A 7,969-nucleotide genomic window follows, 5' to 3' on the forward strand; every position below is an offset into this window, starting at 1 on the left:
ATTGATTGAATAAGGGTTGGTAAAACTGTTTTGAAAATTTTCAGAAATGTTTGATGCGAGGAGGCTACTTTGGAAACTTATATCTCGAAATCTATAAAGAATCTGAAAATGGGCAAAACGTAAAAGTTGTAGCCCTTGCATTCTAGTTTTCAGAACATTAAACTGTTCGGCATTTGGAAATTTGTACAGAATGTTATGATCAATTGAATAAGGGCTGATAAAGCTGTTTCTAGAAGACTTTTAGTGACAGATGGGCAGAAACCTTTAACCACAAAAATCAGTCACTTTGCCATTTTGTTTTGGAATTTTTGGAGCTCGGTTCTTGGGCGATTTTTGGCGATTTTCACGTGAAAACATTGGCGGTAAGTGTTCTTTATCCTATATTGATTATATTTCATGATTCCATATGCATTTACATCATGAATCCATGAATTTATGGAAAGAAAAACCAGATTTTTAGCCAAATATTCCAAAAATAAAAATTAAGATTTGAAAGCTAATCCGATATCGGAATTTAGTAATTTTGGTATGGTTGGACTCGTGGCTGAATGGGTTGTCGGATTTTGTGAGTTTCGTCGGATTCCGAGATGTGGGCCCCACATGCGAATTTTAGTGCAATTTCGGATTTTTAATGGAAAATGTAGAATTTCATATGGAATTTAATTCCTATAATTTTTATTGACTGAATCGAATTGTTTATGACTAGATTTGAGAATTTCGGGCACGAATTCACGAGACAAAGGCTTGTTGGAATTTTGAATTGGTTGCAAAGCGAGGTAAGTGTTTGGTCTAACCTTAGCTTGAGGGATTAGGAGTTGTGTCTTATTTGCTGCATGTTAATTGTGGAGTACGACATATAGGCATGGTGACGAGTATCTATACGTTGGTGTCAAGCATGCCCGTGAGTCTTGTATTATAATTGTTATGACTCCGTTGTGGTTTATTGTGCTTCATATGTTATTATCACCATTGTTCCCTTGCCGGATGTTTGTTTGATATTATTGTTCCCTTGTCGGGATGTTTGTTTTGACAGTATTGTTCCCTTACCGGGATGTTGTTGAAATATCATTGTTCCCTTGTCGGGAAGTTGTTATATTGCTCTTGTTCCCTTGCCGGGATTCCTTGTGATTATTGTTGGCTTGTAACTGGGAGTGGGTGGTACGCCTACCACAAGATATAATGAAATGGGAGCGGGTGGTATGCCTACCACAAGATATAATGAAATAGGAGCGGGTGGTACGTCTACCACAAGATATAATGAAATAGGAGCGGGTGGTATGCCTACCACAAAATATAATGAAATGGGAGCGGGTGGTACACCTACCACAAGATATAATGAAATGGGAGCGGGTGGTACGCCTACCACGAAATACATGAAATGGGAGCGGGTGGCATGCCTGCCACGAGATACAGGAAATGGGATCGGGTTGCACGCCTGTAACAAGATGTGAAAAGAAAGTAAAATCTGGCTTTGTTTTCCTTATTCTTGTTAGTGGTTGGATTTTGATTCCTTTATAATTCTCTTGATATTCTGTTTTTTACTTTTTTTATATATGTTCAATACTCCAAATTTTAACAATTATTACATTTTTAACTCAATTAATTTCTCAACTAAATTTTTCTTAAACCGTTTGAGGTTGTACTTTACTTAAAAAAGGAATTTCTACTATGTTTTGATTTATTGATTTCTCGTATTAAAGGTAATGATTCATTCGATATTGTACTTTAATTGAAAAGGGTATGTTCTTTATCAAATGATTTCTAAAAATAACTTCATCTTTTCTTGTTGATTTTCTAATTGGGTTGGAAGCTGTACTCTACTTTATGTTAAGTGAATGAAGCATCACAAGGTGACCTTTACTCGAAAGATGCTTATTTGAAAGATATTTATTTAAAGGAAATATATTCGAAATATATTCATTGAAAAGCATATTATCTTAGAGATTATTACTTGAAGAATTTATAGGCGAAAGATTTATATTTGAAGGATTTGATAAATTAATTGCACTTGTATCTATTATTTGTTGAGAAACATTTATGGTGTTCTTGTTGTCTGCTATTTATATCACGGGTTGATCATTGTTGCCATCATTGTTATCTTCTTCCTATTATTTTTGTACGCTATATTGCACATATTTATTTGGTAGTCTTGTCCTAGCTTCGTCAGTACTTCGCCGAGGTTAGGCTAGGCACTTACCAGCACATGGGGTCGGTTATGCTGATACTACACTCTACACTCTTTTGTGTAGATCCCAGTGCGGTAGACTCCAGACCGCAGTGAGGGTGTTATCTTCAGCCCACACATGCGAGACGAGGTAGTCCTGCAGACGTCCGCGGGCCTTGGCGTCACCTCCTATCTCTTCCTTTATCCTGTTTCCTTTACTCACATTTCAGAAACAATGTTTATTTTATCTTTCAGACTTTGTATGTAGTATTCGTAGACCGTCTGTGAAGTTGTGACACCAAATCCTGGGTAGAGTTTGTATTTAGACTTCCGCAGTTTTGTATTAAGATAAATTGTCAGATTTTGTCTTCCGCTTAATTATTTTCGCTATTTGCATGATATCTACTCATTACTGATAATGGTTTAAAACTGGAAAAGGTTAAGTAATTAGGATAATTTGGCTTGCCTAGCTTTCACCAGTAGGCGCCATCACGGCTCTCGAGGGGGTGAAATCTAGGTCGTGACAAATTGGTATCAGAGCTCTAGGTTACATAGGTCTCACAGTTCACAGACAAGCTTAGTAGAGTCTGAGGGATCGGTACAGAGACGTCTGTATTTATCCCAGAGGCTACGGAGTTAGGAAAAACTTCACATTTATTCTTTTCTATCGTGTGATTTTGTTTCTCAATGCTAATTGAATTTCTATTCTGTTCTTTTGCAGATGGTGAGAACACGCGCTTCCTCATCCACTGACCAGCAGCCCGAGCCCCCAGTAGTAGCTCCCACTGGGGGCAGAGGGCGAGGGCGAGGTCGTGCTAGAGGACGAGGTAGGGGCAAAGCTCAGCCTAGAGTAGCAGTACCAGCGGCGGAGCCTCAAGTTGACTTTGATGATGAGGTTCCGGCCCCAGCAGTTCCGGTGGGCCCAGCTCAGATCCCAGAGGGGTTTATTGCTACCCCAATACTCTAGGATGCTCTGGTCTATCTAGTGAGCCTTATGGAGAGTATCGCTCGGGCAGGCTTGCTTCCTGTAGCCCCAGTTATCTCTCAGGCTGGAGGAGGAACCTAGACTCCTGCTACTCGCACTCCGGAGCCGGTAGCTCCCTAGTTTCAGACTCTAGCAGTTCAGCCGGGCGTGGTAGCTCAGACAAGCAATGGAGCAGCTATGTCTACCGATGCTTTGTGGAGATTGGATAGGTCCACCAAGCTCTTCACTACTACTTTCAGCGGTGCATCTTCTGAGGATCCCCAAGATTATCTAGACAGCTGTCATGAGGTTCTCAAGAACATGGGGATAGTTGAGACCAATGGGATCGATTTTGCTACTTTTTGCTTGTCTGGATCCGCCAAGACTTGGTGGAGAGACTATTGTTTGGCTAGACTAGCCGGATCGCCAACTTTGACTTGGGAGCAATTTACTCAGCTATTTCTGGGGAAGTTTCTCCCTATTACTCAAAGAGAGATCTATCAGAGGCAGTTTGAGCGTCTCCAGCAGGGTTCTATGATTGTTACTCAGTATGAGACCAAATTCATCACCTTGGCCCATCATGCACTTATCATACTTCCCACCGAGAGAGAGAGAGAGGGTGAGGAGGTTTATTGAGGGACTTATTCAGCCGATTTGACTACAGATGGCCAAGGAGACTGGGGGTTAGATTTCTTTCTAGGAGGCGGCCAATGTGGCCAGGAGAGTTGAGATGGTTCTATCGCAGGGAGGTGGTCAGGGGTCTGACAAGAGGCCTCGTCATTTAGGCCGATTTAGTGGTACCTCGTCTGAAGGTAGGGATTCGTATGATAGAGGCCATCCTCCTAGACCTTTTCAGTCAGCACTTCAGGTTTCTCACGGTACTTCAGGTGGTCGTGGTTCCCATATGCAGTACTCTGATCAGCAACCCTACAGTGCACCACCAGCTCCTACCAGTGCACCGCCGCTTCAGAGTTTCCAGGGTCATCAGCCCCAGCAGTCGAGGGCTTGTTTTACTTGTGGCGACACAACGCATATTGCTAGGTATTGCCCTCGAGCACCGAGTGGCTCTCATCATCAGGGTTCTCGTGCCATAGTTCAGGCACCGAGTGTTCCATAGCCCGCCTAGCCAGCTAGAGGCGGGGGTAGAGGTATTAGAGGTGGAGCTCAGACCGCTAGAGGTGGAGGTCAGCCAACAGCAGGCCGTCCCAAAGATATAGTTCAGGGTGCTGGGGCCCAGCCCCGATGATATACTCTACCAGCCAGGCCCGAGGCTGAGGCTTCCGATGCAATTATCACATGTACTATTCTAGTTTTTGGCAGAGGTGCTTCAGTTTTGTTTGATCTAGGGTGTACGTACTCCTACGTGTCATCTTATTTTGCACCGTATCTGGTCATGCCTATGAGACTTATTTGAATATTCTTGTATGAATATCTCTGTGCATAATTTGCCAAATTGTATTGTAATTATTGAGTTTTAGCCTACAAGGTGTGTGCCCAAGTGGCGTTAAATTGTGAATCGTTAATTTGGGTAAGTAATTATAAGGTCTTCATGCTTTGTTGTTAGTAAAGTGAAAGCTTGAAACAAGAATTTTGTTAACATGAGGTTAATTGGTGATGTTGTAATCTATTATGAACAACTATTATGACCAGAGATGTGATTGTGATGCTTTGTCGGGTTGTGGAAAATATTGTTAGGAGTTATTTTGGTATTACTCTGATAGGTGGATAGTCCCAATTACAGGGGAGACTCTGCCAAAATTTCTGAAAAATTTGGAAGTTAGAAAAATTTGGGATATTGAGATGTGCAAAGAAAGAGATAAGTTACATTATGTGTCTGAAGACGGACTCTACTTCTCATTTAAGGATGTATGACCCTAAGTGGGGGAGAATGTAATACCCCGTATTTGATGGGTGCGTAGGCACGAGTTGCTATAGCCAGTCGGAACTAATATCGTGTGTTGACGTGAAAATTGGACCTTTCTAGAAATGATTGGAGTGTAAGAAATTTGGTCTTAAAGTTTACAAATATGGATAAAGGAAATGATCTCAATTGAAATGGTGTTGTCGGACTTATATTGAATGCGATAATATGGGATCAACCGCGAGTATTTGTATAAAAGTAAATTCATCAATTTGGAAACCTAAGAATAATTCTTAGTACATTTGAGGACGAACGTTTGTTTTAGAGGTGGAGAATGTGATGACCCAAAATGTCATCTTTAAATTCAATAATCATCTCAGTGTTTTAAGACCTTAAAAAGTGCTATCAATAATTCCTCAACTTGTGTGCACAGTCCGTATAATTTTTCTGAAGGTTTTTGTATGAAAATGGATTAAATTATGAATTAGAGCTTTAAAACTCAACTGAGTTGACTTTGGACAATATTTTGAGCAAATGAACCCAAATCTAAGTTTGACCATTGCAGTAGTTCTGTATCGTGATTTGGGACTTGGTCATATGCCCGAAATCGAATTCGGAGGTCCATAGATCAAATTATCGCCATTTAACGGAATCTAGAAATCTAAGGCTAAAGACTTCTTAAGTTTGAACGGAGATTTGACTTTGAGCAAACGACCCCGGAATGGAATTTTGATGATTCCAATAGTTTCGTATGATGATTTTGGTCTTAGGAGTATGTTCGGATTTGGATTTGGAAGTCTGTAGGACAATTTGGCGCATTTTGGCGAAAGTTGGAAAATAGAAGATTTTTAGAAAAGTTTGACCGAGAGTTGACTTTTTGATATCGGGGTCAGAATCCGATTCTGAAAATTGGAAAAGCTCCATTATGTCATTTATGACTTGTGTGTAAAATTTGAAGTCATTCCGGATTGATTTGATATGTTTCGGCACAAAAATATAGAAGTTGGAAGATTTGAAAACTCATAATTCAATTCGATGCACTATTTGTAATTTCGGTGTTGTTTGATGTGGTTTGAAGCCTTGATTAAGTTCATATTGTATTTTGGGACATGTTGGTATAATTGGTTAAGGTCCCGAGGGCCTCGGGTGGATTTTGGAAGGTTAACGGAATGGAAATCGGACAAAAAAGGTTGCTGGAATTTCTGCTGCAGAAGCTGTCTTGGACAGCAACTGTGCAATCGTGGAGCCTATTTCGGAAGCTTATATCTCAAAATACATAAGGAATCTGTAAATTTACAAAACATGAAAGTTGTATCCCTTGCATCCTAGTTTCCGGAAAGCTAACCCATTAATTATTTGAATAGTTGTACAGAAAGTTATGATCGATTGAATAAGGGTTGGTAAAACTGTTTTGAAATTTTTCAGAAATGTTTGATGCGAGGAGGCTACTTTGGAAACTTATATCTCGAAATCTATAAAGAATCTGAAAATGTGCAAAACATGAAAGTTGTAGCTCTTGCATTCTAGTTTTCAGAACATTAAACCCTTCGACATATGGACATTTGTACGGAACGTTATGATCAATTGAATAAGGGTTGATAAAGCTGTTTCTAGTAGATTTTTAGTGACGAAAATGGCTTTTAGTGACGGATGGACAAAAACCTTTAACCACAAAAATCAGTCACTTTGCCATTACGTTTTGGAATTTTTGGAGCTCGGTTCTTGGGCGATTTTGGGCGATTTTCACGTGAAAATATTGGGGTAAGTGTTCCTTATCCTATATTGATTATATTTCATGATTCCATATGCATTTACATCATGAATCCATGAATTTATGGAAGAAAAATCAGATTTTTAGCCAAATTTTCCAAAAAGGAAAATAAAGATTTGAAAGCCAATCCGATATCGGAATTTAGTAATTTTGGTATGGTTGGACTCGTGGCTGAATGAGTTGTCGGATTTTGTGAGTTTTGTCGGATTCCGAGATGTGGGCCCCACGGGCGAATTTTAGTGCAATTTCGGATTTTTAATGGAAAATGTAGAATTTCATATGGAATTTAATTCCTATAATTTTTATTGACTGAATCGAATTGTTTATGACTAGATTTGAGAATTTCGGGCACGAATTCACGAGACAAAGGCTTGTTGGAATTTTGAATTGGTTGCAAAGCGAGGTAAGTGTTTGGTCTAACCTTAGCTTGAGGGATTAGGAGTTGTGTCTTATTTGCTACATGTTAATTGCGGAGTACGATGTATAGGCATGGTGACGAGTATCTATATGTTGGTGTCAAGCATGCCCGTGAGTCTTGTATTATAATTGTTATGACTCCGTTGTGGTTTATTGCGATTCATATGTTATTATCACCATTGTTCCCTTGTCGGGATGTTTGTTTGATATTATTGTTCCCTTGTCGGGATGTTTGTTTTGACAGTAATGTTCCCTTACCGTGATGTTGTTGAAACATCATTGTTCCCTTGTCGGGAAGTTGTTATTTGCTCGTGTTCCCTTGCCGGGATTCCTTGTGATTATTGTTGGGTTGTAACTGGGAGCGGGTGGTATGCCTACCACAAGATATAATGAAATGGAAGCGGGTGATATGCCTACCACAAGATATAATGAAATGGGAGCGGGTAATATGCCTACCACAAGATATAATGAAATGTGAGCGGGTAATACGCCTACCATAAGATATAATGAAATAAGAGCGGGTGGTACGCCTACCACAAAATATAATGAAATGGGAGTGGGTGGTACGCCTACCACAAGATATAATGAAATGGGAGCGGGTGGTACGCCTACCACGAAATACATGAAATGGGAGTGGGTGGCACGCCTGCCACGAGATACAGGAAATGGGATCGGGTTGCACGCCTACAACAAGATTTGAAAAGAAAGTGAAATCTGCCTTTGTTTTCCTTATTCTTGTTAGTGGTTGGATTTTGATTCCTTTATAATTCTCTCGAAATTCTATTTTTTACT

This window comes from Nicotiana tabacum, chromosome 1 (genome assembly GCF_000715075.1).
Source record: "Nicotiana tabacum cultivar K326 chromosome 1, ASM71507v2, whole genome shotgun sequence".
In the NCBI taxonomy this organism is placed as follows: domain Eukaryota; kingdom Viridiplantae; phylum Streptophyta; class Magnoliopsida; order Solanales; family Solanaceae; genus Nicotiana; species Nicotiana tabacum.